The 18,893-nt window shown below is 41.8% G+C and overlaps 1 protein-coding gene across 2 annotated transcripts in view; it reads left to right on the top strand.

Moving 5' to 3' along the window:
• Window positions 1–588: 588 nt before the first annotated feature.
• Window positions 589–18,893, top strand: part of EDAR (ectodysplasin A receptor) — a 116,370-nt gene continuing 98,065 nt past the window's right edge. For both annotated transcript variants that reach the window (XM_019485001.2, XM_006261513.4), the window contains exon 1: window positions 589–931. The gene's annotated coding sequence lies outside the window, so the exon portion shown is untranslated. The remainder of the gene's footprint in view (window positions 932–18,893) is intronic.

The following is an 18,893-nucleotide window of genomic DNA, read 5'->3' as shown; positions in this document are numbered from 1 at the left end:
CAGAAATGTGTTCAATCACAACATTTCCAACTCGCTCCATCCCTGACACCTTTGTAAAATCAGGGTTCTTCTGTTACAACTGTTATGTTTTGCCTCTCCGTGCCTGTTATATAAAAAAGAGTCTTTTTATCTTGAAATGATTTGTGTGCAGGTAAACAAGAGGAGCAAAGCTGGAAGAAGTATGTAAGGGGCACATGTACACGAGACACTATGTCCCTGTAGTGACGAGCTACGGTGACGTAGCGTCAGTGGGCAATAACTGTGACACTGCTGCTACTGCACAGTCGCAACAAGCTAGTGCGCAGTAGCTCATTCCTACTGTGCAGTAGGGTCTGAAAAGATGCATGTGCCACTGGGACTGTGCAGTACCAGTGGGTACTGCCCAGTCATTTAGTACTTGCTTTAGCTAAAGTTATTCTTTAGCTAAAGCAAGTACTAAATGACTGGGCAGTACCAACTGCGCAGTGGCAGTGCATGTGTAGATACACCCAAGATGTATAAAAATGAAGGTCATGGGGAAACTGGAAAAAGAACAGCTGTCGGGTCTGTGCAGGCTTTTCTGATGCTGTAGTACACCTCTAGGTGGTGTGAGTCAGTTTCTACAGAAAGCTAGACCCATTTACACTCACTGTAGTTTTGAAACTCCCACGCTATAAAGAAGACAGCAAATGAAGAGTTCTTGGGAAGTTTTCTGAAACAGCAAAGTGAGCGTGGACTGACAGTGGAAGGTTTATCCTGTATGTCAGCTCACTTCAGCGGAGCTGGATACTGATGAAATTTTTTTCACAAACACAGGACTCACCACCTGGCTGTCCCCAACCTGCAGCACCTGTGAAACCTCTTGCCTTATTTGAATTGGTTACTACTAGCACTTTATTCAGAGACTGATTTCCCAGCTGGATCTTGGTTGTATTAATTAAATCTGCACCAGGTAAGACTGTAAAATGCATTTGTTCTTTCTTTTTTAAGACTAGATGCTTTTCTCCTGCAGGAATACTGCTGTCATAGGATAACAATCAAAGAGCATTGCTCAAAAGCATGTTGTTTTACTTTTATTATGAACAAGTTCTACACTTCAGTGAGTGTTTTTCCCCAAGCCATTAAACCAAAGGACTTTTCTTTGTTTATTTCTGCATATATTAGAAACTCTTAGTCATATACTGGATCAAAAGCACAGGAATTTCCTCATGCTAAACTTATTTTTGACATATTTATTATTGAAGGTAACTGTGTCCCCTCAGTCCACAAACTACTTTGGAAGTGCTTGGCGTAGTGTTTTTTCACTGAGCAGAAGAATACTTTTGGGGAATTGTTGTTTGTCTTTGCATATCACAGTACATAAAGGCAGCCTCTACATCTTACAATATTGCTATGCTTTTCTGGATAAAGAACATTACTACAAGACACTGGGATGAGAGTTACTGAATGCTGAGTTTCATTCCCAGCAGACATTTTTCCCTACTATTGAAGAGCATTGTGGAGCCTGAGTCGTGTGTGGAAAAGCAAATCATGGAACAATACCAGACCCATGAGTATACTGTTTAGCCACGTTAAAGTAGACATGTTGGGTCTAGCTTTAAACTAGCTAGTTTGGGTAGATAATGAATAGTCTTCCTGTGACAGTATGGAACACAGCGCAGGCTGCAAAACCCTTGTGAGATGATGGTCAAATTAGCTCATGAAAAGTTCCCGGGTGCTGTAGCTGCATAGTTACCAATACCCAAGCTAGCTAGTTTAAAGTGTCACTGCTGTGGTTGTGGTATGCACACAGAGGATGCTAAAAATGTTAGAGAACACCTTGTGTTAAATGACAAATTAATTAATTGTCAGACTTTGTGTTTGAGTTCTTTGTCATGCAAGATAAAGGATCAGTTCCTTCAACTGAAGTCAGTGGAGTTATGCTGATCTACCACCAGCTTAGGATGTGACCCAAAGGGCACATCTACATGTCACCCTATGGTGACGTTGTTACTGTGCTGTGTTTTAGCACTTCCTTTTGGCTCATGGTTAGTTATAACCACTACTTTGACAGAGCGGCATGCTAAAACGGGGGAGCGTGCCACTATGGTGAGGCAGCTGCCAGTCACGTGTAGACTCACATGATCACTATGTCATTGTAGCGTGTCATCCGGTGATGTAGCGCATTGCTATGGTGACGTACGGTGATGTGTAGATGTACCCAAAGAATCTGGTTTTATGCCAAAGAAAGACCACAATAAAAGCATTCAGTCTTGCAATTTTTACTCATTGGAATAAGGCTTCTGGATTAGCCCAAACTGGTACCAGTCTCCCTCCTCTCTAAAAAGAGAGAGGTGGTACTGTTGGACACTGCAATATTTAGCAGCAGGTCTGGAAGTGGAAATATTGGACATACTTCATGGGGAAAATTATGAAAGATCACAACAGTTAGAAGGGAAATTAGCTTGACTGAGCAAGAGGAAGTCAGTTCCAAGTGACTAAGATCAGGAATATTCCATTAATCTTTCTTGGCTGTCATTAGTACCTGAGAAATATGAAGTCAAAAACAATTTAGATTTTGGAATGTAACACTTCAGAAAGCCACCATGAAGAAAATAATTATGAAAATGTTAATGTTTGTAATTATTCCTGCAAGGCATGTACATTTACACTTCTTAGTACACACGTAAAATTTCCAAGTAAAGAAAGAAAATTGTTTTTGGCAGCAGTTTATATGGCTCTAAACTGTGCTCAATGGGCCAAATGTTTTTCTCTCTTACATCACTTTAAATCAGAGTAAATTTTCAGTGGAGCTGATTGATACTGGTTTAACTAAGATCAGAATTTGGTTCAGTGTTTCTTCTCCCTTCCTGCTGCTCCCTTCCTCGTCCCCACCCAAGATCAAAGCAGTGTTGTAATTCACCCTAAAGTATTCTGGCTATACAAGGAAAATCAAATTAGCATGCACTCAGAAAATCCTACTGCGCTCTCCCTAGCAAGTGAGACTTAGAGAAGTGTTTCCATAATATGTTTTCATGGAAAGTGGTTGAAAATATGATGTTTCATTTTAATGTCAGTTTATAAAGAAAGATAGTCCTTTTAAGGGATCACAGCTTTGTTACTAGAAGCGTACAATGAATATAAGGTAATAGTGTGCTTTTGTTGCAAAAAAGCATATTGGGTATGTCAACAGGAGTATCACTTATAAATAGGGACCTACTCAAATTGCAATTTTGCAGATTTCATGGAAATTGCGAAATCCAGCACTGTCTGCAAAATCTGTGGAAAAAGAAAACTTATTTGTGACAGGGGGCCTCCACGGGGCCGCGGTCTGTGGCCCGCCCACCTGTCACCATGACAGGGGGCCACTCGGGGGCCGACCTCCATGGCCCGCCCACCTGTCCCTGGGCAACCGCCCGCCTATCTCGCCCGCCACGCCTTTGATGATAATTGATTCAATCTGATGTCAATTAAGCGGGAGGCTGCCCATTCGTGCCCCGATGCCAGGGGGCGCTCTGCGGCTCCAACCTCCCCTAATACCGCAGCCCAAGCCTTGCAGATAGCATCTTGGTGTTCCCACAATCACCGGCCCCACACTGGGCCCCAGAATCATCCACACAGGACCCCTCTCTATGATCCTCTCCACTCAGGCGGCCTCTCTGCCTACATCCGGGCTACCTCGACCCCCCGAAGCTACTTTCCCCTCTCGGGTGTGGTTCCCCCGGAACCTTTGGCCTCTTGCCCTGGCCCACCTCCAGGCCAGTCGGGACCCCAGGCCCCCGGCTCTTGGGCGTCCCTCGCAGTGGGCCCCCGGCCCTTTTGACTCTCCTAGTCCTGGCCCCAGCTTGGGCCAGTCGAGGGTACTCTCTCTTCGGGCTGGGTCTCTCTAGCCCCTCACTCGCATCCTTGGGCCTCACCATGCCACTACTCCCTTTCTCTTTGGGGCAACCGCAGCACCACGCCCTGTACTCCATCACGCTCTCGGGGTCCACCCTCTCTGGGCCCCTCACAACACTGGCCCTCTGGGCCCCCCAACAAACACAAGGGTAACCCACCCAGTGGTGGTGGGAGCTAGGGGTTAAGGCGCCCCGACCCACCTTTCACCGGGGTGATAACTGGCCTGGCATTTCCTGGGGGCTCCCGCACCACTGAGAGCCCCACCAGGCCACCCACTCCCGGCAGGGTGCAGTTTGAGGTCATGCCCAGGACCCTCCTTGCCAACCCCTTGCAGCTCCCCCTTACCTCTGGGTCGGCCAGGTGATGTTGCTGCCTGGCCTCCTGCAGCCAAACTGCCCTGCTTATATAGGCAGCCCTTGCCTCTAAAATGGCTGCCCTAATCATGCACCTGGAGGCTGCCAGCTCCAGGCCCTTAAAGTGGCAGGCACACCCAGTGTACTGCCACATTACTAAAAACAAAATGCTTGCTCCCCAGATGAAGCCAGCAGTCCTCATGGCTGCTGTAGCCCAGCCATGCAGCTCACTGGGGGGGGGAAGGAGGAAGGGGACTGCCGGCATGAAGGGAAGCCCAAGATGATGGCCGCCCCTGCCCCTCACAGCTAATTGGCTGAGAGGGGTGCCAGTCATGTGGTCCCACCCCATCCACTAATAAGTGGTATAAGGCAAGGCTGCATGATGGACAGCCCTCACAACCAATCAGCAGTGAGGGGCAGGGCCATATTATGGACAGCCCTCAACCAATCAGCGGTGAGGGGCAGAGCCACTGGAAGCCCTTAGCCAATCAGAGGCATGGAGAGGCCCTGCTGCAGTCAGTCCACAAAAATGGTGGCCAGCCTCATGATCTCCCTGCAAAATTGGCTGGCTGCCTCCTCAAGTTGGGTACACCCTTACTTATAAACAGGGTTCCTGTTTATGAAACACCATACAGTGGTATTGGGTTAACACCATATAGTGGTGTTTCATTTTAATCACAGAAAAATGTGGATTTTGGGTTGCTTTTTTTAATCTGAAAATTGGGATTTTTTTTTGATCAGAGAAAAGCAAAATCCTTGCTATAAATCAAGAGAAGTACATGAAGGTGCATGTACAATGAAAGACCTTGCAAAATACGACAAACAAGCATGTGTAAAAAATGGTCAAACGTGCTATAGAGACACGAGAAGAAGATCAAGAGAAGTGACTTGTCTGTTATGTGCAGCACTGGTGAGGCCTCACCTTGAGTACTGTGTCCAGTTTTTGGCCCCACACTACAAGTAAAATGTGGACAGTTTGGAAATAGTCCAGCAGAGAGCAGAAAAATGATCAGGGCTTGGAAGACTTGGAAGACAAGACCTAGATCAGGGCTTGGAAGACAAGACCTATGAGGAAAGGCTGAAAGAGCTAGGGCTATTTTAATCTGGAAAAGAGGAGACTGAGGTGGAACGTGAAAACATGTGTCGCCAATGGATTAGGAGGAACGGTCTGACTATGAGGGTGATCAAGCATTGGAACAGGTGTGCCAACCCTGCAGCCCCAGATACCGGCACAAGCAGCAAGGGGGAGTTCCTATGTTTATATAGGGGTTAGGGTCAAAAGCAAACAGGACAAAAGGAGGGAACAGGTAAATGATAAAGAAATATCAACGCTGTGATAACCTATACTCAGCACCTTAATTTCCCCCCACGCCTTTGGCCAAGCCTTTAGCCCCTAGACTGCTCAACAACAGCCTACAGGTGTCCCTAAGTCTGAGTCCAGCTCTTCAGTCCATTGTCCTGGCTGACTGAGCCAGTGAGATTTCCAGCTCCACTGTGCACTCCTCTGCATAGGGCTGACCAGGCTCCACATACACACTACTCTCTCTTTTCCCTTTGCTCCATCTTCAAGCTTCCTCTTCCTTTGTCTTTTGTCCCCCCCCCAGCCCCTGGGTATTTCTGGGAATTGTAGTTCACATTAACAGTCAGCACAGCTCTGCAGACTTCTCCCTGGCTCACATACATTATATAGGCTCCCTAGAGAAGTTGTGGAATTCCCATCCTTAGCATTTTTCAAGGATAGGTTAAACAGACATTTGGCTGAATTGATTTAGTCAGGGATGATCCTTTCTGGAGCAGGGGACTGGACTAGATGACCTCATGAGATTCCTTCCAGCCCTACTTTCCTGTAATCCTAAACAGAAGGCAAGTCATTTAAAAAACAGGGCTGCACTTATCTGAGGTTGCACCATAAGGTGAGATTGTACAAATCCCCTCTGTAAACTGCTTCAATTTTAAATAAATGTTAGAATTTTACATTTCTGTTTGGTATCTCTTGGCAGAGGTGATGAGATGATGGCTTCTGAGTCAGTATAGTATTGGTAGGCAAATAGTCCAGGACTATCTTGTCATTTTTCACAAGTTATGCTTTCAAAATAAAACAATTGGTTAGGAGAATGGGTTTTTTTGTGTTGTCATCACTGGAGGGATCTGCCCTCTAATATCCTCAATGAAAATTATTCCTTTAACCCTTCTAGGATGGAATTGGGGTTCAGGTCATATCTAGGTAGTTCTTTTGCTCAGTTAAAATGGCTAAATGGCAACATGAGCTTCTACATGCAGATCTGTTTCAACCATCCTTTGTAAGATTTGGAAGCACAACAACTCCTGCGCATTTACTGATGTAAGCAGAATTCATTTTCCCCTAACATTGTCCCAGTTATTCCCCCACCTTGCCTTTCCTGTCTCCAGAAGCCAGTTTCCTAGTCCTTCCTGGGCTCCAGTGCCCTTTTTTATGCAATCTCCAAAAGAAAATGTGCTTCTCCTCAACCAGCAGTTTCAGAGATGAGGCCAACAGAAAGGAAAAGCGTTTCCTTCCTAAATCTTAGAAGTCCTTAGGGAAGGTCTGGGTGGTAGAATTCCTTCTCTGTTGCTAGCTGGACTAACAAACCCTGTAAAGATCTAGTGGTTAGTTACCATAGATTTAAAAAAAAAAAAGAGTAGAGCAAAGAAAATCACAAATACCCCTATCCTCCAAACACTGACTTCAGTGAAGCCAGGGTTTCACACACAATATCTTGTGTTCAACCTTCATTAGCTGCAAGGCAGCAGTTAGTGATCAAACGCCCTTTCCAGAATTGTGTTAATTTCAACTGATAACTGTATTGCACAGATGTGTTTTGACATGATAACATGTTTATAATATGAAGCCGTCAAACAAAAGTAGCTAGGTTTCAGTTTCATTCCAAACAGAAAAATTTAAATTAATGCAGGGAGAATATTTTTGTCAAACTTCTAAGTGGGTTATTAAAAACACAAAAAGAAAAAGGTGAATGAAGACCTTTTTAAGGCATTAGCTGACATTGCCTTTTAATGAAATCATCTTCAAAGTTTTCTCTACTGGATTTGACTTTCAGAATCCAGAGGTGGAAAGAGAGAGTCACATTTCCCCAAACTAATGCTTGTGATCACCGGGTTTTCAACTATCAAAAGTGATATTTTTGAAAACATCTCAAAATGTTAAATCTTGGTCCATTATTCATTCCTTCCATCCACCCATCCATCAGATTTATACACCCGCACATTGCCATGGTATCCAAGCACCTGCCATGTAAAATCAATATCAATAGACAAGTCTCCGATGAACTTCATGGCATTTTCTCCTATTTCAGGTTAAGAGCTCTATAGGGATTAAGGTATTTTATTTTATGTTTTAGATGTTATTAATTCAATTTCCATTTTTGGTCGGAAGGGGTTTTGGTGGAAAGGGAAAGTGTCAGAGTTTAATTTTGCAATAGAAAGGTATTTTCAACATTTTCTAAAGATGGTCAGAGGCTGGAATTAGTTGACCTCCTTTGGAAACAGCTCTGATAGGCTAAAGGAGATAAAGAAAAAAAGGATTGTGATAGCTACCCTCTGCCTTACAACAGCCACAAGGAGCACAAGGAACAAATTCTTGTTCTCTACAGTGTAGGTGGGCTGCAGCCTAGATGGACTGCAGATGACTGTAGCATGTTATGTGACTCTCACCTGGCATATTCTGCACATGATATTAGAAGGGTTGATTAGAAGGAGAGCTGGCCTGGAAGCTCCTGGAATAAAGACCTGAGGACTGAATTTTATCTAAGGAATGCTTGTTGGGTAGGGTATGGAGTAGCAAGAGCCTACTTAGGATACAGGAAGGAATGGAGACAAGAGTTTATAGGGCCAAGAACTGATTATTTTTGTGGACTCCTGAAATTTTGATTGATCCAGGCCCCATTTCATTATAATGACTTCAGTCAAGCTTCTTATATCCCCTTTCCTTTTCCCAGTTATTTAATTTTCAAACCTAAACCATCCCTCCTTTCCAGACTAATCCTTAAATGAAATGTTTGTTTGAAAAAAGGAACAGGTTCAGGCCCTAAAATATTTATATTTAGATCTCCTTGCTAACTGAGTCTTTGAGCAATAATGATAATAATGTTCTACTCCAGTAGAACCTCTTCCTCCAAAGATTGTGCTAATAGCATCTGATTTATTGGAACAAGTCTCAACAATTTCTTGAGACTAAGTCTAAGCAAGCCATAGGACACTCTGGGAAGATTTGAAGTTTTGGTTCCTTTCTGGAGCTCTGATGTAGCTAGAGTTTTGTTGAACAGCATTTGTCCTCCATCTGACAACATCATGGATTTGAATTTAGATCAAACCTACCTGATGCAGTCACATACTGGATCCAGTGTTAAGTGAGTTTTAACTTATGGAAGTGGCTGGGTACTCCTCCAGCAATAACTCAAAACAAAGAAACAACATCAATTCATCATTTAAGCAAGGCAGAACTAAGTTAGAATAAAATAAAGGCTTGATATTTTTAAAAAGAGGCATTTTAATGGTTTAGGAAATCATACTTATGTTCTTTTTTGTAATGTTTGATACCAGGAATACCATTTTCTCTCTCAATCACTTATTCATCCTATTGCCTAGGAGAAGGAACAGGATGAGCTGTGTGGTAATCACCTACCGGTGACAAGTAAGGCTTTGCAGCCTGGCTTCTGTCAGTGATGAGAATGAAATGAAAGGCATCACACAGTAGGACCAAGCATCTTGGAGGGAGGAAGGGAGAGAAATTGAGATTGATAGAATTTAAGGTAAAGAGAATGAAGGTAAAAATCAACAGAAACTTTTAAAAGTAGATATTAGATTCTTGCTTCCTGTAGTCAGAGACAGTGGAAGGTTTTACCTGTTCTACACCATACAACCTTATTCATCATAAATTAAAATTTAAGGTAAGATTCTTAAGGTGCTTGGTGTTGACCTAATTCTGTTCCCATTGAAATCAGCAAAAAATTTTATCACTGACTTCAAAAGAAGCAGTTATGACAATGCTGAGTACTTATGAAAATCCTACCCTTAATGTATACCTAAAGAATACTGAGAAGCAGCAGGGAATGTGTCATCTTTACGGGATCAGAAGTTTTGCCACTTTCTTTTCTTGGTTGGGAGTTGATGATAATATAAAATTTAAATTTTTAGCAAAAGACAGGAGGACCCACTTGGAGAAGAAGTTGATATGGGGAAAGGCAGACCAAAGTATTTGGCTATCACATAATGCATAGTTAATATCATTCAAACATAATTTTCCTTTGAAGAGTGTTTTCTCTTTATATTTTCAAGACAGAAAAAGCATCCACTAAGATATTGCCAACTGGAGGGGTGTGTGCATGTACATCTACATGTATATGTTGTCTAGTTTAGATAAATAATTTTCCATTGTTCTTTCACTTGCTTTCAGTTGTTATAAAATACTAACTATTGCAAGCAGATCTAAACAGATAACAGATGGCATTGGCTAGAGAAAGGGAAACATCAACACTAATACAGTACAGTGCACTGGGACATGTCTATGATGCAGCAGTTGTGTGTTTTATGTCACAATTTGTGGTTGCTTTTGGGAAAATCATAGAAATCATAAAAGTTATACAATAGTGGTTTACCCTCCTTTAATTGACTGTGCCTGGTACAAACAATCAGGCTGGTGACCAAATGACCAAACTGAACCAAAGGATTATGGGCTTGATTCATTTTCTAGCAAAGCCATTGGATGTTGGATCAGGCTATATCTGCCCATAGTTATTGTTTATACAAAAATCCATTTTTCTGTGCATTGGACTGGCAGATCAGAAAGAAAGCTGCTTACAAAAGGAATGCTTTATTCAAACTGTGTGCCTTAGAAGAAAGGCAACAGTGTTATGATGAATACCAGAAAAGAGACCAGGCTCAGTCACTCAAGCCACTGAGAGACATTGTACTTAAGACATTAATCACATCTTAAGAAGTGACATGGCCATATGTTCATTCCATGAATACTGTGATAAAGGGAGGAATAAATCACAAAGTTATTATATGAACAATATGCAATAACTTTGTGGCTGGTTCCTATCACACCTTTAATTGAACGTGTGGCCAGCACTCCCAGTCTCTGGAGTACATCAGAGTCTTTCAAGTCTCCCATGTGTTCCAGAGGCAGAGGCTGGGAGTGCCCAAGCATTGCTCTTTGCAAGTGCAGGGGGAGCTCAGGATCGGCTTCCTTCTGCACTGGCAATATGGCATGATGGGATCTGATGCTAGATCCCACAACTGTACCTCCTGCCTTGCACGTGTGGCATGGCAGGCAGCATGATTGTTGGGATCCTGCATAAGGACTTCAGCAGAAGAAATGGGGTGGCTGGCAAGGTTTTTTTCCTAAGAACCCTAAGACTCTAGTGTGCACTTCACTCTTTGGTCCATAAGTGCCCTGATTTTAAGGGAGGCTTCTTGGTCTGGTTATTTCATCTAGGCTGGATAATAAAAAACAAAGGGAAACTGAGGTATATGCTAATGTAGAGAGGCATGAGTTCCTGACTATGAACTGAGTCTTTGCGGAAGGAGTGAGCAGGTTGAACTGAGTGTTGTTTTCCTCATTTTAAATAAGCGGTAGGGCATGAAAGCTTTACTGGCTTACATTTGAAAGAACTTAAATAACTCACTTGTAGCTTCAGCACTTAAGAATAACACAGTCATTCCAGACTCCTGCTGATAATACACTTTATATCCCACTGTGTATTCTCTCTCTCCCCTTCTTTCTTTCACATGCACACCCACAACACACTACGTGAGTATTCATGCCACTATATTAAAAGGAATTTTTAATGTTTAATTTTTCTTTGAACTATTTCTAAAGCACATCTTTTGTAGTTTCTGGGAGTTTTGCCTGTATAAGGAGCGAAGAATTCTTCCCCTTGGGAATATCTAAACCATTTTCTATTAATTTATCTGCTAGAATGGTAGATTTCCTTAATATGTGGCTGCAGACAGAGCTTTAATATTTTCTAATAGAAATGACAATACATATTTTGTAAAGCTGAGGCAAAAGCACTGCTCTTGTTAGCTGCTGGGGACTGATTGGTTGGTCTTGACCTGAAGGGGAACAGATCATTCTCTTCTTTTTTTTTTTTTTTGATAATACCTGACTGAAATACATAACTATATTTTACCCTTTAGGTTATGTTATCGGAAGCTTTGAGTTGGGGCTGGAGGTAAAAAAGTTCACTTATGAAATAAGATTAAAGCAATTAAAGGATAAGGCTCATATTTAATTTTCCCCTATAGATGCAATTTTTCATGGAGTGACAGCATCAAAACCTTTTCAAGTTTTACAGCTAGTTTGCATTTGGCAGAAATAACAGGAAACCATCTGTGGCAAAGCAGGATTGTTGTAAGCATAAGTAATAAAAAAGATGAAAAGAAATACAAAGTTAACTTTAAATTATAGCTTTGAAGGTGTGAGGAGCAGGATGCCTGCTTTTTTACCTAGCAGCATCAACACAATCTTCTAGAATAGGCAGTATTGGCTTGAAAAAGTTCATTAACTCAGCAGACAGAACATGTGAAATAAGAGGGCTGGGATAAGTTTGGGCTTTTGGTTTCTCTTTAATTCCTGGGTTTCGTAATATATGTAGCTATATAAATATAGATGTGATCCTATATATTGCAACTCTGAGCCAGCAAACTATATAAGCATGTCTTTGACTATGCAAGAAGTTTGTCCTACTGAAGTCAGTGGGACTATCTGTGTACTTAAAGTTACATATAGACTTAAAGGCTTTGCTTATTCCTTACTCTTTCCATGCTGTGCTGTCTCATTGGGGTCCAGGCTTATTTTTTCTTTGTTACCATTTCCCATGTTCTGAATTTAGACATTTTGTCTTTGGGTACAACAATATAAAAAGTATCCTTTCACTGTTACATAGCTCATATATTAATTAGTTGATCATTGGAGGTGCATTTCCTCCATGTGGGTAGCAGGCATTCAGTGGGCTTCAAAAGTATGCTATGTGCACCATTTAGCACATGAGAAATATAAGCTATTAAAATTGTTTAAAAACACTGATAAATGGAAAACATTAATTCCCAACAGTAGATCTAGCCACAAAAAAACCCAGTTCATTCCAAACCATTAATTCACAGCCAATTCAGAAACAACTGACATTTTTTTCAACTTTCTTCATGAAAAGTTTGGATACCAATTACCTGAGCAGAAACAACCATATTATTTTACCATTTGGATATTAACGGAAGTTTCTCACATGGCTAACAGACAGATCTACATTTTAGAAGTGAGGGTAGCATTTCTGCCTACAAAAAATGTAAAAAAAATGTCAGGAATGTCTAACATCTTGTTGCTAATATCTCAAATTGTTGTCTGATATCCTGTTTTTCCAGTTTTCAGGATAAGTTGTGGGTTTTTTAGAGTGCTGAGCTGAGGAAACATTATAGATTTATTTTCCAAATAGTTTGGCTGTTGGGGTGCTTCCTTCACTCGCACAACCAGGCTCCATCTTCTCAATATCAACTTTAATTTTATTTACATAGATGGAAAGAAATAGTGCAGAAAGGTACTGACTTGTTCAGGCATTAAAACAGAATACAAGAAAAACCAAGCATCCAAGTGGTAAAAGAAGAAGAGATCACAGTGCTCAAGTCTGGAACTAACAAGAAATCTCCCCTAGCTGGGTACTGGGCCAAGAGTTAGCAATTTCATATACAGCTGCAGAGAACAACTAATCCGGTAACAGTAAGCAAGCCATACTTGTAGACATAAGTCACTTTTGGAAAGGTTTTGTCATAAGACATTTTAGCAGAGACAGTGTGAAATCCTCTGGGATAAAAAATCATTGTGAAATGCTACTGTGCAAGTTCATTGTTGGTATGGTAATGAGTTTACATAGAGCAAACTGGTGGGATTACTGTCCCCTTTAGATGTTAAAATGGTTTCTGTTTTGACTCAGATTCAGTATTAGATGAAATCCAGGACTCTTGAGAGGTGGGAAATGTGGATTCACGTCCCCTCAGACAGAAGATGGGCTTCATTCCCAGTCTCCCATATTCTGCATAGAGTTCAAACCACTGCACTTTGGGCAAAATGGGGACAGGAGAAGCACAACCACCTCCTCCTCCTCCTCCTGTGTTTTGATTTAGGTGTTGAATGCAGGAAAGTTCATAGCTTGTAAATACTGAGTGAATCTGGAGCTAGGTGACTGTCTCCTTCCCCTCACCATTTCTTTCTAGCTACTCTTGTTGCTGCCTGAAACTAGCAGGCTGATTTTCCTGGATCCCATCCTCCTCATACCTAGTACAGAAAGTTTAGACACGCTGAAACTTAGGGCTGTAGGTTCCACGAGACAGGAAAGCACTAAAGTCAGGCTCCTGGTTGCAAAGTTGAAATCCTTTCATGGAGCTGGCTTCCATTTAATTCCCCTGCTACAGTAGGAGTGTTTCTCATAGAATATTTGTAAGTGTTTGTCCCATCTACTGCAGGCTCTACTGCTAATTGACGAAAATTAAATGTTTTCTACAAGAAAGTTATGGGCTTTTTTGAGTTTTTTTTAAAGAAACACACCCTACTTACCATATCCAACCAAACCTAGCTTTGTTACCTCATAAAAAGTGCAAAAAGACATGGAAAAGTTAAAATAATAAATGACTAATATCATCTGAAAAATGAAACCCTGGAATAAAATTTGGGATTTCATACCCAGATCATAACTTTGCCTTTTCTTGCTCATATTTTCCAGAAATGCATATAATGTTAGGAATGTATTAATAAGTTGTAAAATCACATTTGCTTACTGATTGAGAGGGTGAACACTACTTGAGTGAGAGTGATTCTATATCCTGATGGTATAGACATTCCGCTTGATGGAGGAAATCTAGGATATAGTTCTTTCCCAATGAATAATTAATTATAAACTTTAATACAATACAATAATTATTTATGCAATTACTTATACAAGCCTTTAAATACCCCTTCAGACTGAAAGGGACTTACACTCCAGTACCCCATAGCCCAGAGATTATGTTACTCTTCTGAGAGGTAGGAGACCTATAGTGTCTATGCTTTAAATCTGGAACAGAACAATGTCTATGCTTGAATCCATACGTCCTATATTCCAGATTATGGCTTTAACCACTGGATAACTGTGTATAACATTTGACTCAGCATCTCTTCCTATTTGTGGGTGAATCTAGTCTTATGTTTCCAAATTTCCTTTGCCTTTATTTAAAAAGAAGCTTGAAATGCCAGGAATGGAAACCTAACATTTCATTTGTCTCAAAATAAAATTTGTGATCTACTGGAGGAAAAAGAAGAAAAAAGATTTGGGGATGAAGTTGTTGTTTTTTTTCAAGTTTTCAGAAGAGCCAGCAAACTGAAAAATTATGTGAGTTGTACAGTTGTGCTACGTACTTCTAAAATATACACTATTAATTCTTTAAAGAAAACCCCAATAGTACAAGTTGGTAAGCAAGTAAATCTACCAGTTCTCTGACCAGGATAGATCATATATATTCAGTAAATTCTAAATACCAACCAAAAAGTATTTTTGCTTCAGTCATAAAAAGAATCTTAATACTCTTTCAATTTGCTGAAGTAGAGAAAAATGTGCATAGTTGTAAAATACACTAAAGTGCATTCTGGGAATAAATAAGTACAGAAATCTTAGTGAAGCTAAAAAAGGGCAGTTTTCTATATGTCTTCAATAATATATTATTTCAGAACACAAGAACATGGCATAGCTGAGATTTGTGGGAAGGTATAACCTATTGGAGGAGGGTGATAATTGATGACAATATGTTATGAGTAAAGTGGCAATATCTAATAACTGTTCATTTCCAGACATTCATATATATAGAGCGTAATTATTCTATGGCAATTACATCCAAGATGATGTTGAATTTAAGATAATGCCCCAATAATTAAATTCTATACATGAAAATTCATGCATCAGTTATATTTTTCTTAAGTATTGGAGGGTTGTCATAAATCTGTTCCCTCTGCACCGCTGTCATGTGGAAAACAGTGGCAAAGAGTGAAGAGTCATATCCCCCATCTTGCCGCCCTGCCCCTTGTCCTTCCATGCCTGACCCTATCCCTTCCTGCAACTGGCTCCCCACTCCCCCTGCTATCTGCCTCCCACCCCTCAACATGCCACCCTACCTCCTGCCCCCATGTCTGTGCATGCCCCCTATACCTGTGGCTGCCCTCCTGCTGCCTGTCCCCTGCCACTTGCTCCCCACAGTGCCTACCTCTCTGCCACTTGCCAGCTGCCCCCTATCCCTTGCTCCCCATGCCTGTGCTTGTCTCCCTGTTGCTTATTCTTGGTGCCTGCCACATTGTCACTTGCCCCTCCCCTGACTGTACCTGGTCCCTCTGCTGCCCCCCTCAACCCCTGCATCTCCACTGCTTACCTTCTGTGGCAGCTCTGGCTCTAGCTCTGGAGCAGTCATTGCCAATGGCCCTGGCTCTGCCTGGCCAAGCAGAAGCAGCAGTGACTGCTCCATGCCTGATTAGGTCAGGGCCAGAGGGGCTGGACCCAGAACTGAAGGTAAGTGATCATGGATCAGCATCTGGGGGGGGGAGGGGAGCAGCAGGGGAGCAGGTGGTGCAGTCTTCCACATACTTATCCCAAGCTGCACACCATGTGGCCTCACCTGTCCATGCACCCCTCACCCTCACTGCAATCCCTCTCCCACACCATGCAAGTCACCCCAGCCTAGGGCAGGCAGCAGCTTAGTCCTGAATTTGGACACCGGGGTGAAGCTGGAGCTGAGCCATCACCTGCTCAAGACCAGTACTTAATCTAGGGTGAGCCTTTTTTCCCTGCACCTTGACTGGAGGAAAATACCTTCATCTTGGATTCAAGTAAATAGGGTATAATAATTACAATACACTTCTTTTTGGCTTTTTTAAAGAACTTTGCAGTCCTTACTCTGTTCTGTCAATAGACCTCCTGATTTTAATTATTGGTACAATTTACTATGAGTAGCAATAGCAGAATCTTGTCCAGTGTTTTCTGCTGATTAACATGTTTTCTGCATTGCTTTGCCAAGTCCAAATATTAGGGAGATTTCTTGTGTGTATATCTGTACTCCCCCCCCCCCCCCCCGCTTTTTTTTTATTCTTAGAAGGACACGTGTAAGAAAAAAATAAATTTCAGTGTTTCAGTGGAAGAACTTTGAATTTGTAACACTGTGATGAGGTTTTGATAAAGTGACCCTCTGCAAAACAAGCCAAAGTTACACAGTCACAATTTCCTTAGTACCCTAACAGTGCATTATCTGAAGATGTCACAGGCTTCATGCTATAACATTTTTCATGAAGCCATTATATCACAAGAACAAGCAAAAATGAAATAATCCTGACTGACATCTAGTATGGAATAATTCTTTTTTTCATTTCCCATAATGAGTTAATGGCAAAAAGTGCAAGTAGAAGACCATAAGGCTTATTAACATTAAGTAACAACACACTCTTTTCCTCAGCACACCAGTGTGTCTAACTTTGATATAATTAACCATAACAGAAGAATAACCCATTTGTCACTACCTTCACTTAGAGTTGAAGGGTAAGTGCTATGTAATTTATGGTTTTAATGAAATGTCACTTGCAGTCTGTGTTGAGATGTAATATACACACTTGGCATTGAGGCGCATACATGGTCTTATAGAGATGATTTGCAAAGCAGAGGCAAGCCAGCCAAGATTCAGCCTACAGAGTAGCCCACAGCACAACACAAGCACAAAGATATTATTGCTAACTGAATAATACTTTGCTGTTTAAGCAGTGTGTCAACCTGTGCCCGTATTTCCAGGAGGATTAACTTTTGTGAAAATGTATGCTCTAGGGGACTCTTTGAATTGCCTGACATTTTAGTTTTGCTGCAAGGGAAATGTAGATCACCAATTATATTGGATGATTGTATTTTCAAGACCTTTTATTCCAATGATCCTTTCTTTCCTTCAAGCTGATATTTATTGGGGGAAAAGATGATATATTATGTAGCTTTGCTCTGTAGTCACCTCCAGGTATGCCTTTACCAATGCTGTCCTTTCCATAGTCACATCAAGCAGCACTCAAAGCTAGGCAACCCTTAAGGGGTATGCCAGGACAAAGCCTACAACCTCTGTAACCTCCAAGTAACCAGCTTGGCTGGTACATGGGAGAGTTGGATGGAAATGGCACAATGTTTCTACTTGCACTGTGTTACTGCACTGTTGACATGACCGCAGTTTCTGACTTGGGGGCTGTGGGTCAACCACAGAATGGCACTACAAGACTATGCAGTTAAGCTGCCTTGGAACAAAAGCTCCGGAGGTATGAATCAGAGTCCTGCTCTAGACTTATGCCAAAAGCCTCCTAGTCAGCCCAGCTCAGTGATTCACTCAAAGATGGCAGGATGTAATGCTAACTGCATCGTTCTCTTCTGCACTGATGGCCATGGAAACTGCTGTGCCCTAACCCTGCTGGGTTGCTGGGTTCAGGAGGGCATTGATTCTGAAAGTCTTTGAGGTAGGCCAAAGTGAAGGTTTAGGATGCATGAGGTATGGATTTATCAATCCCTCTATCCCCTACATCACCCTGAAAGTACATGAGGTAGTATTTCTAAATACATGGAGCATTCAGCACTCCCCCACAATACCATCATCCATCTTGGGGGCTGGACTCAATGATCTTTCGAGGTCCCTTCCAGCCCTAATGTCTATGAAATCTTCTGTAGCTGTGGACATAGCCTTTTCTCTTTGCGCAGAAGTGAAATTCATCTTCCTTCCCAGTCAAATTATGTACTGGAAATGCAGAACTCAAACATCCCTTTCCCTTCTATTATCCTCATGAAAAGAATGGTTTAACCCTGACATGATACCATGATACTCAAAAAACATCCCCTGGGCCTTTCCCCGAGTAAGGTGAACTGTGTTGGTCCAATTTTAAGTTAAAGTAATACTTTGTAAGATGGATGAAGTGGCAAATCAAATTGTGCTAAGATCAAATTGTGGCACTAGAATGCTCAGAAACAGAAAGTTTTATAAGTTGCTGCACAAAAGTCTGTTCTTTATAGATTATTTTCATTCCAATAATAAATATTTATTTTCCTGATGCTGTGAAAATTGCTATTTTTGGCCCTGGTTAACAGAGAATGGGATAATGTAAACACAAACTAGCCATTGGAGCAGCTTTCCAACTGAAGCACCTTTAAGAAACTGACTACCTTTAAGATGGAACTTGATCAGTTTTTGAAGTGGTTACCTGTGATAGCAAGGAACTGGATGCGATGAGGCAGGAGATTCCTTTCACTGCTCTGCTCCAAACTATCTGCAATAGAAACATGCAGTACGTATAGTATTTTAGGCTATTCACTGTCTTTTAGACTGTCTTTTATTTATAGATGTCTACTTAAATCACAGTTAAACTGACCAGTTTTTGTGAGTTTGTCACAGCATAAAGAGCAAATTCCACAGACGTTTCATGGATATGCCCTGGCAGCCCTGGCCCTTGGTGCTGATTGATGGAAAGGCCCCCCGGGGGAAAGGGGGAGGAGGGATGAGAGGGCAGCCACCATCTTGACTGCTGGCTGCCCTTTGTGCAGCCCTACCCCTTGGTGCTGATTAGCAGAGAGGCCCCAGGAGGGGAGAAGAGACGAGGAGGTAGTGGCCATCTTTTGTGCTGCCCTTCGT

This window comes from Alligator mississippiensis, chromosome 1 (genome assembly GCF_030867095.1).
Source record: "Alligator mississippiensis isolate rAllMis1 chromosome 1, rAllMis1, whole genome shotgun sequence".
Taxonomy (NCBI): Eukaryota; Metazoa; Chordata; order Crocodylia; family Alligatoridae; genus Alligator; species Alligator mississippiensis.
Note: the sequence above shows the minus strand (reverse complement) of the source record. Positions and strands in the feature narration are given on the sequence as shown.